Below are 19,333 nucleotides of genomic sequence, written 5' to 3'. Positions count from 1 at the left end.
CACCTTTCAACATCTTGTGGAGTCAATGCCAAGAAGAATCGCCGCAGTATTGAAGGCAAAAGGTGGCCCAACAAAGTACTGATGGGGTGGTCATAATATTCTGGCCATATATATAATTTTCATTTCTTTGTGCCTTCTTCAGTTTTTTTTATAATATCTTGTAGTTTTCAGTATATAGGTTTGTCACATCCTTTGTTAAGTTTATTCCTATGCATTTTATTCTTTTTTTTTTTGCAATTGCAAAAGAAACTACCTTTCTATTATTTCTTTTTCTGAACTTTTATTGTTAGTATATAGGAATGCAATGAATTTTTATACATTGATTTTTATATCCTGCACCTTTACTGAATTTGTTTATTGTTTCTAATAGCTTTTTAGCTTTAGATTGGATTCCTTAGGGTTTTCTGTATAACAAATCATGTTGTCTGGATGTGCCCGCAACCCAGGTACATGCCCTTGACCAGAATCGAACCCAGGACCTTTCAGTCCGCAGGCCGACGCTCTATCCACTGAGCCAAACCGGTTTCGGCGCGTTGTGTATTTTTTTTATCATTAGTATATTATTAGTTGAAGGTTTGTTATATATGGCCTTTATTAGTTGAGGTACTTGACTTCAATAGATGATTGGGTAAAGATGTGGTACATATATACAGTGGAATACTACTCAGCTATCAGAAAAGATAAAAGAGTGCCATTTGTGACAATAAGGATGGATTTTGAAAATATCATGCTAAGCAAAATGAGTTGGAAAAAGTAAAAAAAAAACACACAACACATATGATTTCATTCCTATGCTTGATATAAAACTGAAAGCAATACATGAACAAAGAAGACAAACAAACACACTCAGAGACACCAGACAACAGTATGGTGGTTACCAGAGGGAAAGGGGGTAGGGAGACATAGAAAAGGGTAAAGAGGTTCAAATATATAATAATTGAAGGAGACAACTTTGGGTGGTGAACACACAATGCAGTATGCAAATGATATATTATAGAATTATACTCTTGAAACCTGCATAATATTATTAATCCACGTCACCCCAATAAATTTAATAAAATTTGAAAACAAGAAGTAATAGTAATATTAATGCTGATAGTAATGATAATGGCCAGAATAAAAGCTACAATTTTGTGAGTGTCTTTTATTATGTGCCAGAAATCATAATAAACAGCATGTGATATGATTTAATGTTAAATGAATCAACCCTGAGAAGAAAAAGATTTCTTATTTATTATTTCCATTATTCTAATTGTAGTGGTAAGGAAACCGAGGTTCAATCACACAGCTACTAGAAAGAAGAAAGAATCTTTGTTCATGTCTTTTATTTATTTTTATTTTTAAAATATTTTTATTGGTTTCAGAGAGTAAGAGAGGAGAGAAATATAGAAACATCAATGATGAGAGAGAATCACTGATTGGCTACCTCCTTCATGTCCCCCATTGGGGATGATACCTGCAACCTGGGCATGTGCCCTAACCAGGAGTCAAATCATGACCTCCTGGTTCCTATGTTGAAGGTCAACCACTGAGCCACACCAGCCCGGCTGTTCATGTCTTTTAAACCACAGATTCTCTAATAAGGCTCAGAGGCCCATGTGTACTCCAGACTTCATTTCCCAAAGAAAATTCAGGAAGTCCTTGAGCAAGTAGTTGCTATTCATTTTTATGCATAATTAAGAAATTATATGCTGCTGATAACTCTGGTAATGAAATGCCTAACCTTGCACATTCTTCCTTGATTGCCATGCAAAGGATTTGAAAGAGATATTTTAGAGTAATTACCCATCAGCAATCATCTCCACACAACACAAATCACATCTGATTCCCCATTAAGACAAACCAAGAGAATGAAAGGTCTCACTCTGGAATGCTTTCTGCTGTAATCAGGTTAATTCCATGTTTCCATTCCGTTAGCCTTCTGAATTTAAACAATGGAACTTGGAACAAATTCTGCATAGGAGATAATACTATGCCCAACCATGGGTCTTGTTCCACTGGTGAAAAAGTGCTTAACTGTTAGCTTTCCAAGTGGAATACCATTCCATTAAGAAGTGTCACCTACCAAGAAGTATTCATTCAGCAAATAGGATGCACAGCTGCTTACATTGGATCACTTCAAAGCTCAGACCTTCACAGCCTGTTGCATAAAAATAATTCGTACAGAAAAACAAAGAGACAAATGTCAAGCCACCATAGTAAATCAATGTCATTTTGTAATGCCGATCAGCAATCCTCCAATCCATAGTGTATATGTCATGTTTGATTTTTAAATGTAGTAACCTTTTAAGGTTATCAATATATCAATGATTCTTACATGACTCCTGCCAAGATTTTCCTTTATTTAAGTATTTCCATAGTCTTATTCAGGCATCATAATCTTAATCTGGGAGATCTATGGTTTTGCACTATAATCAATAGATCTACCAAAAACACCCACACCCACATCCAACATCACCTCTTCCTCCCCACAAGTTTCACTTTGATTGCTCTTTTATAACTCTGAAGACAAAGCATCTAGCCTGTTGAGCAGGGAACATGTATCTCCTAGTCTCATATAAAAAGAATATCTGCTTCCCAAACCTGTGTACCAAGACCATTTTGTCTCATCTTTCAATCTCACTGTCAATGCTCTTTCTCCATCTTTACAATGTCCCCCACTTCCTTGTGCTCATGAGGAAGTATCCATACACATTAAGGGAGGAATTTAAGTCACATTGTTACTTTACAGAGAGGCATTTTAATTTAAGTCTGTTTTTTTCTCCTTCTTTTTAGCTTGTTGATAACACAAATTGTTTGGTGGTTATACAAATGTTTGGTTTGTAATTTACCTTAAATTGTGCAAGCACTTTTCTGTTTGTTGCATGTATGTTATGTTTCATAAAGTACATAAATTGTACAGAAAATTGCTTGCAAATATCTAAGGATTAATTAGCAATTGAACAGTTATGTACCAACTACACAAGTCAAGAAATAAAAATGTTACTCCAACAGCCTCCTGTGTGCCCCCTGCCAGTGAGAGTTCTCTCTCTCCCGTTAAAGGTACAATATACTATGACTTTTATGGAAACAATTTCCTGGAAGCCGTATATTTCACTATAAAATGAAAGTCCTTGTCCTATGTTAAGTAACTTTAACCACTCAAATTAGGTAGGGGAAGTTTTATAGAATTAAGCTCCCTTCTCCAGGTATTTATGATATTTAGGACATATGCCAGACATTAAACTAGGAGATGGGGGATATAACTTAATAATACTTTGCCTCTACCCCCAAGAAACTCATAGGATGCTGGGAGGCTTTCCTGGAGATAATGAAAGCATAAGAGCCATAAGTTTGGTCAACCATAACTATAATAACCCAAGGGGATTTGGAACTGGAGAGAAAACAAAATATGGCAAGATTTCTAATTGCTTTGTTTCTCCAAAACAACACATGGGCTGGCCACTATTTAGCTGGGAGAAGAGTATGGTCAAGTCTTTCTCTAGAAAATAAAGTGTGTGTGACAGGATTGGAACTGCCTCACATATGACTCTGAGAAGTAAGCATGTTCTCTCTCTCAGGCACCATGAGAAAGGTGCTTCCAGCTCATTTCTGAGACAAGGCACATGATGCTTCAGGGAAGGGAATTTTAGAAGAAAACTTCTTTTTTAATCTTCCACGGGCTTAACAGGTGTTCCCCTCTTTTTGTTCCTCGTCTGGAAAATAAAGATAATGGACCACTGAGGAAATTCACTGGGATGGCTTTTGTGGGGATTTGGGAAAACACTTGGAACCTGAGAGAGCTTAACAAGTACTAGCTCTTCCATTTATAGTTGTGGGTTCCATTATCTAGGCCATATCTTTATTGCATAAAGAAAAAGAAGAATTAAATAAGACTAAAGAGCATAGTTGCTAGGTTAATGAAAGGACATTGCACTAAAAGGCCAGCACTCTTGCTTTGGTGCATTGCTATTTGTTGAAAGAAAGCACAATTATAACATCATGTAACTAATGACAAAAATTTTGCTTGCAAATTTAAGAGTGAAAAGTGATGACTGGTAAATTGTAATTTTAGTTAAACACAGAAGTCTTCTCAAGACCCTGCTACCTTATTCTCTAGAGTCTGGCTTTTGGTTGGCACACTGGTCCCCATATACAGAAGGTGAGAAGAGACTGGAGAAAGAAGCAGATGCCTCCAGATTGGTAGGTAACAGATTTAATAAGCAAAGGAACTTACTTACAAGGCTGAATTAGGCCACAAGAGGAGTATATCTCTGCTCCTGCCCACCAGAATTTTAAGATTTATCTAGAGGCCTTAATGGAATTCAGTCACAAAAACCATCCCGCTGGTCTCAGTAACACATTATTCTCTTAAGGCTGTGCCCATGAAAATGGCTTCAGCTGTGGGAAAGGTAGACAGAGTGTACATTCATTCCATGGACAGGAGAGGGGGTGAGGAGTCAACTGGTGGTAACGTCTTCTCGATTACCTCCTCCAACACTGGCTCAAACATTCTACCAAACTCTAGCAACCCCCATGCTATCTCACATATTTAGTACTGTGTATGTACATTTTTTGCACTGTATTTATCTCCTTTAGTGATGTTATTTCCTTTTTTAATACTTTAAAACATTTTTACATTGATATTAAAATAGTATAATGGATAGAAATTAAGATTTGTGGCTGGAGAAAGCTGGGTTCAAATCTTGTATTTTTTACTTACTGTGTTGTGTGCAAATTCCTTACCTTCTTTAAGCCTCATCTATAAAAGGGGCATAATAATACAGTCTTATAGCTTTATTGGGGAGGATTAATGTACAAATTTCAGAAGTGAATTCATAATAAACAGTGGCTACTGTTATTTTCTCCCCAATTTGATTCTAAGAACCTTTCCTGTGTAAACATATGGCATCCTTTTTTTATATTACCCTCAGAACTAAGGGAAGAGTTTGCTGATAGAATCCACTCAATGAATGTTTGCTGACTGATTGCTATGGACCCAATGCTGACATGTGCACCAATCTTGTTCTCAGCCCCAGTTGGCTGCAGCTTTCTAATCTGAAATTTCCTAATTCAGAGAGTCAGCTGTAAGTATGGCTTAACAATTCACAGATGAGGGACATAGGCAAGGGGACTTAGAGACAGTTCTGATGTGTTCCAGTGATTAGGAAGCAATACCATGCTGCTTATTAAATAAACATGGCTGGTTGACAAAAACGCTGGCTGTCCCTGACTTTGACAAAAATGATGGATGAATTAATTTCCTATAGGAAAATGTTCCAGCAAAAAGCAAAGCCTAATCTTAATATTGTTCATCTGACTGAGTTATTTGTGTCCTTAACAGTTCTTCATTTAATGGTGTTTCAGCCAATTTGTCTGCATACATCAGCAACGTGATCTGTAAACCCACACAGTCTGCATCCTGAACCTAAATTTTGTGGTTATAGAGGTCATGGCCTGGGGGTAGCTGGACTTTAGTGATGATAATCCTATGAAGGAGATAAGGAACATACTACCTATTTGGGGGTTTCATGCTTTTACTAGGAAACTGAATTACAACAAATAGGGTGTACAAAATAGTGTCATTTTGGGATTGGATTTTGGCAATTGTACAAGTCAAGTCACTAAAGTGGCAATAGTCATGGGTTTGAGGTGCCTTAGAGTTTGTGATCTCAGCACTTTAGAGCTAATGCCTACTAATGTCCATTGGGTAAGCCATTTTAAATCTCATCTCATCATCCTTCCATTGGAATTTGCTGCCTCTTGTTGAAGTGGAAATTGGTCCTATTTTAGCATGAACATGTAAGGTGCTTTTATTAAGAAGACTGGGATCCAGCTGCAGTGGCTCAGTGGTTGAGTATCGGCCTACAAACCAGGAGGTCCTGGTTCGATTCCCGGTCAGGGTTGCAGGCTCAGTCTCTAATACAGCTGATCAATGAATCTCTCCCATTACTGATGTTTCTACCTCTCTAGCCTTCTCCTATCCTCTCTGAAATCAATAAAAAATTACATTTTTTTTTAAAAAAAGAAGACTGTTTTTTTTTGGTAAATGATTCTAACCTTACTGGTTCCAAAACTTCCTTATTTCTAAGTAATTCCCTTGGGAAGTTATGTAAATATTCTAATTATATTGCCATTGCCCATAGAACACTTGAAATTCCTAGGGATATGCAACTGCCATACCAGGAAGGACATGGTCTTTGACAGAGGGACTTGAATTTGGATTTGCTTCTGTCACATTTTAGTAATATGGTTTTACAAAAATCACTAATTCTCATTGGCAAGTATAGTTGATGGACTGTTGAAAAAATTTCTCAAAATTTGGAAAATAAAATGATTGAAAATACTAGGTACTTAATAAATGCTATTTTTCTCTTAGTCTGGAATTAAGTTGGGGATTAAATTGGTAAAATCAGTTTCATTGTATTCTAATCACAAACTTGTTCTGATACAACTCCAGGCACACAGTAGGTCCTCAATAACAGTTTGTTGAAAGACCAGGCTACAGATGAGAATTCTATTCTGAAAGTCAAAATTTTCAAAGATGCTAAAGTTTGGCAGCTCACTAAAATATGTGTATAGATCTCCAAGAGAAGAATATGCATATGTAATGTAACATTCTGGTGTAAATATTTTTTAAGTCAGTTTAGTTTGTAGTCATGCTTTATAATTCAAGACAGTCTCAATTCCTCACACTGAAGAAAACCTTCACAACAGAAGGCAGAATAAAATTTGAGACTCTAGTAAAGCCATTAAGAGAACTAGACAGCCCTAATGGCAAAAGCTACTATTGTTATTCAACTTTTGGTGTAGAAATAAAAATATTTATATGTACAACTCAAGTATGTTATGATTTATTTTGGCCTCCCTAATATAACATAGGTAACAACATTTTTATCCCCATCTTTACAGAAATGGAAACAGGCTCAATAGGTCAAAATACCCAGGTTATTAAAAAAAAAAGAGTGGTGGACCTAGGTCTTCTTACTCTAAATTTTCTATTATCTCCACTTGACAATCTTCTTATTTCTATTTGATCAAATACCAGTCCCACCATTGGAGGAGGAGACCCACAATGTTTTTGTTAGTGATTTTTATTGTGTCGATTTATTTTCCTTAATGGTAAATGGCACATACATGTATTTTCTTCTAATATAATATTTGAATCTATACACCAGGCATCAAGAGGTTTGTTTTTTCTTTTTTCTTTTTTTTCATCAAGATTGTTTCACTGCACTAGTAATTAACAGAAATGACACTATCACCATCTTCCAACTCCTGGAATGAAAGCAGAAGGTTTTTCTCATTTCCTGTATCAAATAATTTTAGTTTTTCAGGCTCAGGACATAAATGAAGTGTGGTATCTTGGAAAAATATTAACATAATTTAAAATGAAGATACTTCTACTTGGAAAGGTTATCCTGATCTCAAAGTTTCAAAACTAATTAAGAGCACAAATCTGCTTGAGGCTCCATTGGTTGTCTGACTCTTTTTGTCACCGTCTGTCTGGAAGATAGATGAGGCAAGCTATGGGCATGTGAAAATCCTGGCAGATTAACTCTTGGGGACCAAAGTAGAAACTGCTGCTCCATGTGCATGGAATTAAGAACAAATATAGTCTGTTTTTAAGTGACATCAAAACATATGGTAAAAGGAGAAAATGCATTAGCCTTGTTATTGGGCTCAATAGACCAAGAATTTGGGTCTTTTGATTGAGTTCACTTTTATTTTCTATTTGAACACCACATTCAATTAAAATGAAATGTGTATTGATGCTATTTTCTATCAGGTCTTATAATTGGAAGCTCTGAATGCAATGCTCTTTCAAGTATCAGATCATGAATAGCAATCTGATTTGTTAGATATAGTATTTTTTTTGTCAATTAACCAATGGCAGAATTTCTTCTCAACTCTGATTACTCTGAACATAATGAGTTGACCTTCCAATTTTTATTGATTTCTTCCTTGCTCTATAAAAAACTATTGATTTTCGGTTTTTGTTCAGTTACTAGTTGATTTCATCCTTCATTTGATTTTACTCAAAGCAAAACTTTTTCTGATTGCAAAAGAGAAGTCAGTGCCACTTAAATATATAAGTATTTTGGTGAAAGCTCAGTGATCCTCTCTCTGAATTATGAATAGTGAAATAGTGAACTTCTCTCGCCCTGCCCCCACCCCTGGCCCTTATTGTCACACACTTTCAGAAACTATCCATGTTGCAATCAACACAAATTTTAGTTTTGGGAAATTGAATTTAACTATGAGAAAACCAAGCTTGCTACTACAAAATAAAATGAGCCTATACACACAAAGCAAACCCCCCACATCCTTGCATACACTCACATACAGTATATTCTCCAATAAGATGTATAAGTGGTATTAGTTTTTATCCCATGAGAATTTTTGCATGTGAAATGACAATTCAGAGTGAGAATAGGTCTGCTGAGTAAGGAATAGAAATATTTTAAAATTAATTTTGGTAAGTTGAGTACAATGCTGTACTGAGACTGGGACATGTAGAATCTCAGGATGTGTTAAGGTTTCAGATATGAGTTGTTGATGTTTGTTTGTTTCCTTAAAGGGAAGCTATAGGATGCTCAGGCAGTGGTCAGAACCAGGCATTTTTTAAACAATGTAACAAAAGCTACTTTTCTGTCACTCTATATGCATAAGATGAATGGGAGTCTACTTACTGGAAGGAGCTCTGCCATCCATGCATAAAAAGCAAGGTAGGAGTATAAATCAGAACGTCCTTTCTCACAGAGAAGGAAGCTGATCTTCCAATTGTTTTGTCATGGGACCTATACACGAAGGACCTGGCATGACATGAAACCTGAATAGCATCAAGAACCTGAATAGTTGAGTAAAATCACAGTTTAATATATATTAAAAGGGTAATATGCTAATTAGACCAGACGTCTTCCGGATGTCATTCTGGATGTCCTTCCTGATGGAGCCCGGGCCAGAGGGAAGCCAGCCCGGGTCCCAGGTGCTTGCCAGTAGCTGGAGGAGGAAAGTCCGGGTGCCAGGTGCCGGTGGGAAGCCAGTGCCAGCAACTGGGGGAAGGAGGGCCTACTCTTGCACGAATTTTTGTGCATCAGGCCTCTAGAATATATATACACATATACAGGGTGCCCCCCAAAACGTATACACATTTTGAATGATTATAAAGTTGGTGTTTATTAACATACAATTAATTTTCAAATTTTAAAAGAATCTACAGAAATGAATACTTTTATTTTTTGTCAATGCCTGTTTTCAAACTGATGACCATTTTGGTCCAGGCACTACTGATAATGGGAAGCAATGGAATTACAAACATCAAGAATCATTTTGTTTGGTATTTGTGTGCCCTCAATTCATCGACTGTTGCTGGTTTGTACCATAAACTTTATCTTTTAGGTATCCACATAAAAGAAGTCTAGTGGCACTTTAGAATAAATTTTCTTTGTTCAAAGCTTGGTCTGGCTTCATCTATTATTTCAAATCAGTTAAACCTGAAAAGGAGTAAAAATTAAGTGTGTTACCAGCTGTTAAAGTGTGTATATAATTTTGGGGGAATACCATATATGTACATACATAAATTTATATATATATAATAAAATTATATTAAAGTGTATATACATTTTTGGGGGCACACCATACAATGTATACACACTTTAACAGCTGATTTCTATTACATTTTGAAAAGGAATTATATTTTAATAAATACTGCCTTTAGAATTATTCGAAGTGTGTATACACTTTTTGTGACACCCTGTATATACATCTGGTAGTTATTGAGTTACCTGGCACTGATCATATAGCAGAAAACAAGATAGGGTCAGGAAAGACTTGCTGAGGATGTGGTATCTAACTCTATAAGTGACAGATGGTCTTCAAGGAGGACCTTGGGGGCCAGGCTGTGAGGGTGACCCAACAGGTAGATGAAGCTTTGAGATAAGGAGCCCAAAGGCATTAACAGGATGACACATAGAGTTACAGGGCAGGTAACATACATCGAGGAAGGTCCTTGGCACATAACAGTGCTAATTGTGGTTTTAAGACAGCATGCTCATTCTAGGATCCATGCACCACCTGGTTCTGTAGCTAGACCTAGGAAGGCCCATGAATTTGGATGGGAAAGCCTTAAATTTAATCAGATGCCAATTTACTGTAGTATGGAAATAAATTGATAGTTTCTAAATATTTCATCAGAAGCACCTTTTCCTTTTTTTGTTTTTTGTTTTAAATAGAATCTTCTGCATAACTATTAAGTTAAAAAACAAACAAACAAGCAAAAAACCCACTTCTTTTTGTTGTTGGTTAATCCTCCCCTGAGGATATTTTTCCATTGATTTTTTTTTTAGAAAGAGTGTAAGGGAGGGGGAGAAACAGAGAGAGAAACATCAAAGTGAGAGAGACACATCTGTTGGTTGCCTTCTGCACATGCCCCGACCAGGGCCAGGGATCAAGCCTGCAACCAAGGTACATGCCCTTGAACAGAATTGAACCCAGGACCCTTCAGTCCGCAGGCGACACTCTATCCACTGAGCCAAACAAGCTAGGTAAAAAAACAAAAAAACAAACAAAAAAACCCCCACACTTCTTTGGTTAAAGTAAGTGTCCTGGTCTCAGAAGGGACTCATTCCTGGTCTCCCCTTGAAAGCCCAGTTCTTCTGAAAAGCTCTGGATTAACACTCCTCCCAGTCCTCACAAGCCCGTGAGTAGAAACACCAAGAGGTTTTGGCTGTGGCAGATGGGCAGTGTACATTAAGGAGGTGGGCAAGTCATGCAGATTGGTGTCCTCCCTGGTGTCTGTGGGGAGTTAAATGGGGATTCTGCATGTCCCTCCCAGATTGTCTTCTCATCATGCTCACCTTGGCCATGGCCCAGAGCAGATAGATATTGGCCAAGTCCAGATTGCCCCAACATTTCTTGAGCCAAACTCTTGTTGACAAATGTATGTGGTTTAGGATTGTAAACAAAATAATTTATGTAATGTATGCTAGCACACACACACAGAAGAAAAAAGGAATGCAAACACTATCGATCAAAAGCATGCACAATTTACCTAGCTTGAAAAAATGATTTACTTACTATCCCATAAGACTATACAATAATTTATTGACAGGAAAATCATTTCTCAAGCTCTCTGTACTGTGTGTGTTGGAGAAGAGGCAACAGAGGAAAAATAAGTAGAGATGTGGGGCGACCTTGTCAGTCCCTGGCTAGGATTGGCTTACTTAATTTACAATAATCTCAAATAAAATTTACATCTTTACTAATAAATCTCATCACTAAATATTTCCTTAGATTTTGTTCAAAGTGTTTTGTCGTCAATTTGAGGTCTTTAGGGAGTCATCTTTATTTTAAAAATATGTTAGAATAGTCATAAGTTCCCTTCCTATTTAAGTTTTTCAAATGAAAAATTATTGCAATGTTTTTCTGGGAGTGCACACAAAAAGCAAACATCATCACACATCATTCATGAGGCTGTCATGAGCTTTGCAGTGGTTAATGTAAAAAGAACATGGAATTTAGCCAAAATAAGGGGGGGAGGGGAAATCTGATAGATTTGTCTAAGGAAAAAATAAAGAAAAATAATTTTTAAAAATGTCCTGTTACTACAGGGAGTTTTTGCATAAACATTTTTAAATACAAGAGGTATGTAAGACTCTGCAAAGGCTCCCAAACAATAGTGCAGTCAGTTTCTTTTTCAGCCCAAAAGATAATTAGAAAACCTGTTGCTCAAGCAAAGCTAAGATTACTAAACTTATTGCAGGGAAGTAGAAGAGCACCTTCACAGGTCTTAGTAGTGTTTCAGTATAGGGAAATAACGGGAGGATATGTATGGGGTTTTAGGGCGGGGCAAGTTGATTTTAAGGTGAGTTTTGGAAGGTGGGGAACTGGTGGGAACTGAACCGAGGTTATGACATCATAGTCTTAGATTGCTGAGCAAAGCTGGTGAGGATCTTGATATTCACACGATCAGTCGTGACATTTAAGTAACTTCAGTTGCTTACAATCTTATTTTCCTGGAAAAAGTATTTTTGGAGCAAGAAGCTAAGTAATGTTGCTTGTTTTCTGTACTGTTTAACACACACAGAGAAAAATATCCCCCGTCTCAGTACTGTGTAATACTGAGACAGGAAATTATGGTGATTTCAGTTCTCATTTCCAAACTTACAATTTTATATTTCTTTTCTTTGGTGTGGCAGGAAAGTAGTAATAATGATCAATCTCCAAAATCATCTGTCAGTTACTAATCATCCATTAATATACTGAACCAAAAGTGTTCTTTCCTCACATTGTATTTGATTTTATGCATTGTATAGTTACTTAAAGACATTTGTTTATTTATGAAACATTCTTTGAGAAAATATTATATGTCAGTTTAACAGTTAAGAAAATAATCATAAGATACAAATAATATGAAATAATACAAAAGGAAAAAACATCTACTCTAAGATTCTAAAGTCTCATACTCACTTATCAAATGCCTTTTATAGAATTGAGTGTTTATTATTGTTGTATGTTGCATATGCATGTGTGCACATGAGCACATGTATGTTTAATATGAAGCTGATTGAATAATAATGAATCATGGAGGTGACATCTAAGTGTTTTGGATGTTATCCTGACTTCTTTATGCTCTTCTTAAAGTCCCATTCTTGGCTCCTAGTTTCAGCTCTGATATGTAAAGAGTTCAGAAGTCACCAGTCTTGTCCTTATAATAAAAAAAGCTGAATAAACTAAAATCAAAGATTTTTCTTGGAGCCATCAGATAATTCAAGTCTCAGGGCAAGGCAACTGCCACACCAAAATCTGGAGAGACAGGCAAATCCAGAGCCATGGCCAAGATCTGCTTACCTGGAACAGAGCTCTGGGGCCACAAACTGGTATGAACAATTAGGTGGAAATCTTGAGGAACTATTGGAAGTGTAGTTTGAAGTAGTGGGGGAATGAAAAATTCCTGGAGGCTGCAACTGGAGCCTCTACAGTTGCATGTGCTTTACCTCCAGGAACCCCACAAGGTTCTCATGGTAAAGATTCAGAAAAGAACCCCTAATTGATCTGGGATAGGGGTGGGGGAGGTAATCCTTGTGCAATATACTCAGAGCATTCTCCTTAAGAAGGCCTTCATTGCAAGAAAATGTTTTCCCAGGGCTAATCCCAGTTAGGTGAGGAACATTTCTCCCACTCCAGTCCCCTCTAGCCTCCTGTCTCATCTAAGGGGGAAAAGGGAAAAGAAAGGAAAGGAAAGGAAAGGAAAGGAAAGGAAAGGAAAGGAAAGGAAAGGAAAGGGAAAGGGAATAGAAGAGAGAAGAGAGAAGAGAGAAGAGAGAAGAGAGAAGAGAGAAGAGAAGAGAAGAGAAGAGAAGAAGAGAAGGAACTATTATGAAGGTCATAGTCCAGGGACACAGGCCTACTGAAAGATTGAGATTTAATTACCTATAATAATAAAAGGGTAATATGCTAATTAGACTGAACGTCCTTCTGGGTGAAGCCTCAGCTGGAGTGAAGCAGCCCTGGTCCCGGGCACCTGCCAGCGGCAGCAGCCAGAGCAAAGCCTGGGTCCAGGTGCCGGAGGGAAGCCGGTGCTGGCAGCCGGGAGAAGGAAGGCCTACTCTTGCATGAATTTTCATGCATCGGGCCTCTAGTAGATTATAAAATGCTTCTCTTCTGCCATACCTTACCACAACACCACCAGCATTCCAGTGTAATAGCCAAGTGCTTCAAGATGCAGACTCTCTCTGAGGAGGAGCCCTTAGGGAAGCCCAAATTCAACAGGGGAGATAAAAACACTATAGTTACAGCACCACTAAACACAGTACAACTCCTAAACCAATTAACATAAAACCTAACACCAAAGACCTATTTACTCTGTCCCCACTACCTGATATATTATGCCTTTAAAAACATTTATAAGATATATATAAAGTAAGGAAGTGCTCCAACAAATAAACAAATCACAATGATGAGAGTATATTAAGGACTAAGGTGTGAACTGAAAAAGCTCTCAATGGCCAGGCTTGAAATAATTTGAGTAATAAAATAAGTAAAGTAGTATTGGATTACAACGCAAAGAATAAAACCGACAAATCCATATTGATATAAATAAATGGCTGATTAAATAAATAGATAAATAAATAGGAGAAAATAGTCCAATCTTTATAGAGAAGAATTCCAAATAATTTATGTAGATACCTGCCCATAAAGGAAATAGAGATTAATTTGTCTCTGGTTTTGTGTGGGTTGCAAAGAATATAGTATATAAAAAAATGAGTAACTTTACCATGAAGAAACCTGAAGGCAGTGCCTTGGCCAGGTGATCAAGGTTAGTGATGTCATGTTAAATGCATGTACTTTGATATGAGAATGGCCCTACCCCTGTGGTCTTCATCCCAAACATCCATAATCCCAGTCAGATCATGAGGAGAACATCAGACACATCCCAATGGAGGGAATTCTACGAAATACTTTACCAGTACTCCCCAAAAATGTCAAGGTCATCAAAATCAAGTAAAATCTGAGAAACTATCACCCTCAAAAGGGGTCTAAGGAGACATGACAAGTAAATATAAATTGGTATTCCTGAAGGTATCCTGAAACAGAAAAAAGAACATTAAAGAAAAAAACTAAACATGTGAATAAATTATAGACTTTTCTTAATAATAATTTATCAATATCGGGGTTTTTTTATATGTAACAGCTATAGCATACTAATGTAAGATATTAATAATGAGGAAAACTGGTGTAAAGGACATGAAAACTCTTTGTATTTTTTTGCATTTTTTCTTTAAATCTATGACTATTCTAAAATGCAATATTTATTACAAAATAATAATTCAAATCTTCAAGATCAATTCTTTGGGTGAGCATAGGCGGCGGCATTGGGACAGGCTGACATAATAGTGAAGTGAAACATGGCTATTCCTTCCAGGAAAACCGAGCAAATTCCCATGATGTCTAACTACTCGTATGGTTCTTCTAAAGACTAGTTGCCATCTGGGTGAGGCAGAAGGATATCATCAACATCTGGATACTCATATCTGCACACCTGTCCTTTAGCTCTGGAAAGATATGGCCACTTGATTCCAGAGGACATCCTAGAAATTTTTCAATCTTGAGTCTTCAGTCAAGAGATGGGGTCAAACTTCTCATAACCTTGAAGCAGCACTGCCTGGCTCATTGAGAGTGGCTGTCTACTAATGCTGACATTTCCCTTTGAAGTCTATTGTCTGGCTTCAGGAATAGGCTACCAAAAAAACAGCTTGAAATTTATGACCTTATTGTGATTATGAAATTACAAAAAGGACCCAGCCTTGTCCATACTGGCCACAGACAAGTGTAGCTATAACTAAAATTTACAGTATGCATAAAATGAATCACAATGGCAGAGTGCTATAAATTCTGGCTGTCCAGTCACCCCAGCAAATTCCTAATGGATCATCATGCCCTCAAATTTAAATGGTTGTTTTTAAGAAGTGAAGGTAAGTGACAGGTTGGATACATAAGCAAACACTGAAAGCATTTCACTGTTGAATTGCCTTGCTTGAATTTAGAATAGATGGGACAGGAGGAATAACCTACAGAGGAGAATTGAGTAAATGTCTGCAGGAAACTTCCATTCAATTTTCCACTCAATGCCGTAGGAATATTGAGATACAAAAACACATCCTTGGCATTGAAAAGGCAAATTTTATGAAGAGAATCTGATAACCTGCAGTAACACAATGAAGTGAGTGCTCTGAGAAAGGTAAGCATGGTACTGGCTGCACCAAATAGGCATTATATGGTGTCTTTAAAAGTTGAGATTTTATGCTGAAAAAAAAAATGGGAGGTATTTAAGAATTGTAAATTTTAGAATTAACTTTTATTTTTAGTTCTAAAACTATCATTATGGTTGCATAAAGGACACAATTGATAGGGCTGTTGTAATTATCCAGCTAACAGTGGGATGAAAGCTTCAATTAGAACAGTAGTCATAATGGATGGAGAGGTAGGATCAATGCAACATTGACAGCTTAGTATGTAGCCTGAGACAGTGAGGGGAAAGTCAAAAATAATTCCCAGAAGAGATTAATCAAAGAATTTATATGGATATATGTATAACACATGGACAGACAATCATGTGCTGAAGGCGTTGGGCAGGGGGCGGGGGCAGGCTAGAAGGGATCAATGGGTGGGGGATAACATCTGTAATACTTTCAACAATAAAGACTTAAAAAATAATAATTCCAAGTTGTCTGGTATTGCCTAAACTAGGATGAATATTGGTGCATTCAGGAAGAAAGGGAGTAATGAAAATCAGTGTATAAGGTTGTATTCCCTAGAAACAGGCTCTGGGATGGTATTTTACACAGAAGTTTTATTGGGAAGTGCTCTCAGGAGATAGACCCGTGGGGAAGTGAGAATGGCAGGACACAGTAGAGGTAGAGTCTGACCCACAATGTGGTTGCAACTGAGACCCCAGCTGATCCCATGAAAGCTTGAATGAGCCCTTCAGAGTTCCAAACTGAGTCAAGGGGACTAGATCTTTATCTCCCTATATCTCTTGCTCATTAGCCTCAGGTTACCCACCTTGAAAGTGGCACACCTTTGAGAACATGAGTTTTCTGTGGCCCAAGACAATTTCCAGTAAGGGATTCAGCTGCAGATACCTCCAGCAGAGGACAGTTATACTGATCCTGAAGAGACAATCTGGAGGAGTAACACTTTATCCACCACTAGGTTGGTTTTTCTTTGTTTTTGTGGGATTAAGAGTTTTAAAAAAAGGCCATTAATTTTTTTTTTAGAATAAAATAGTCCTAGACTCCAAATTTAAGAAAGAACACATTTATTTATTTATTTATTTATTTATTTATTTATTTAAAAAATAGCAACAAGTAACCACCTGAATTCAATTTGACTTGGTCCTAATTAATGTCAATATCCAGGCCAGTGCAACGCAATAAACAATAGCCTCACTAGAGTCACCACACCTCCATATCTTGAGTTGGACTCACCTGTGTGATATCCAGCAGACAGTTGAATGTTGCACAAATGAGCATGAGCTTGGCATAGAGATCTGAGTTGGAAATAGGTAGTTGTAGTCATCAGTTCACATGCAGTAGCTGGTGCTATTAGGCAGAAACATTTCCTGGGAGAGTTTGGAAAGTGAGGAGAACAAAGGGGTCTGGAAACCTAAGAAACCACTACCAGTTGCAATATTTATCAAAATGTAATGTGTATATGAACCTCCTGGGGGTCTTTAAGAAATACAGATTTAGTCGATGTGCTGCAGGGATGCAAGATTCCAAATTTATAGAAGACTTCTTGGTGTATCAGATGTCACTGACCCACAGATCACACAATGAATAACAAGGAGTTAAATGATGGGAAGAAGATACAAAAGATGAAGAAGCAAGACCACAGGGCTCAAAAGAGAATAAGGTGATGGTGATATTCTAAAATCTGAGACAACTATAGTTCAAGAAGGCAGGGCCATTTGGCATGTCTGTGTACACTCAAATCTAAGATGGCTTGAGTGATAATGAAAAGGCCCTAGTTGCTTAGAAAGTCATGGTTAAGTCACATACTTTTTTTACCTTTTCAGGACAATGTAAAAACACACGAGTTCTTTTGACATGGATCCATCTATCATATTGGTTAGTATAGGCTATGCTACTAAGAAACAGAATACTAGAAAGAAGATAAAAAAGGGGGAATGGTTTATGCTGATATTGGAGGAAAGGAGGAGACAGAGAAATGGTACCAGAAGCAGATCAGAACTGGATAGAGAGTTGCAGAGGAGACTGTGAGAGCAACGAAAGGGACATCAGGGAGAAGGGGAAATGCTCTGGAACTGGAGAAAAGGGAAAAAATAGACATTGCCCATTCACTACTGTTGCCAAAGGATAGCTCTAACCCAGGAAGCAAAAGGAAGAAATGCATTCACCAAGGAATAAGCAAGCATCTCAAATACATAATTTTAAAGGAGTTGATGCCTTAGTTTGAGTTCTCCAAACAGCAGAGTGAGGGCCAATAATTTATTTAGGAATTGGCGCTACGCAGCAGGGAGAGTAAGATAGGAAAGCAGGAAAAGCCAACACAGCTCCACAAGATCAAGGTCACAGCTGTTGGCTATAGAGGCTCACTTTTACCAGAACTTCTCAGAAACTCACAGAATGCCTCCCAAAGTGCCCATCAATACATCCACCAGCTCCCCTTGCTGGAGTGTGACCCTATGCAGGCATTAACCCTCTACACTCTGGCCTGCCTTTACAGTGGGGCCAGAGGAGGCACTGAGCAAAAGAACAATGAGACACACGTTTATGCTGGAGATTAGATGCTGCTGGCAGAGATGAGTTTAACCCCACATAGAAGTGCCCACTGCCGCTGTGGCTGAAATCAGGGGTGGGGTGAGGGTTGTGATTCAATATACCAAAGGCATCGACCACAGGGAGGGAAAACTAGTGGGTTTGAAGACATTTTTGAGGCACTGCACTTTGCAGTTTTCAAGTCCAAGGTGCTAACAGGAAATAGTGCTTAACTGGGTTGCCTAGTAGGAACTAGAAGCTACAATCAGCCTGTTATCTCCATGCACATAGATGCTCTGTAAATTCTTCCCTGACAATTCTCTTTTCCCCATTTGAAGGGCCAGCCTGAACCTTTGTAGGCAATGATACAGGTGGTAAACTTCAGCTCGGTCCCTGCCAAAATCATCACAAATCCTGAATTAGTCGGATGTGAATTAATGAGCTTTTAGTGGAGCTTGGTTTTTGTCACACATATTGATCCTGGAGTGAAGCAGCCCATTAAAGGCTATAATTAAGCTGCAGTTTCTGCTTGAAGATGAAGTTCCTGGGCAGGGACAAATTGCAAGAGGCTTGTTCCTGTGGGGCTGACAGCTAATCAGGGGACGAACGTGTAGTCAGAGTTCCTCTTGTTTTCCTCCTGATAGGAAATGACAGTCAAGTTTCAAATGAAGTTTACACAATTATTTAGACTCTAAAAGCAAGAAAGAGGAGCTCCAGGTTACAAATGACTGATAGAAAAAGAGTTTTACTACCAAGCAAAAGGAGGCTGTTTTGTACTAAATATATCCTTTCCTCTTCTTGCCTGTTTTCTTACTATAATAAGGGGGGATTTTTTTTTTAATTAGAGCTCCTCTCTGTAGCGAATTGCATTCGTTGGAAAGATTCACTTTAGTAAGTGTTCGGAGTTTAGCACAAACCTCGCAAGAAGGTGCATGATGGAGGCCAGGTGCAGACTCTGTGGGGCTCTGGGTGGAGAGGTGCTGGTGCGCCCAGAGGGGACATGGAAGAACAGCCATGGGGGGCAGGGTCCACCTAAAATTGCTGGTGTGTGGGTAGAAAGAAAATGTGGA

The sequence above is a fragment of the Myotis brandtii genome, unplaced genomic scaffold, assembly GCF_000412655.1.
Source record: "Myotis brandtii unplaced genomic scaffold, ASM41265v1 scaffold137, whole genome shotgun sequence".
NCBI classification, from domain to species: domain Eukaryota; kingdom Metazoa; phylum Chordata; class Mammalia; order Chiroptera; family Vespertilionidae; genus Myotis; species Myotis brandtii.
This window is presented reverse-complemented; position numbering follows the sequence as displayed.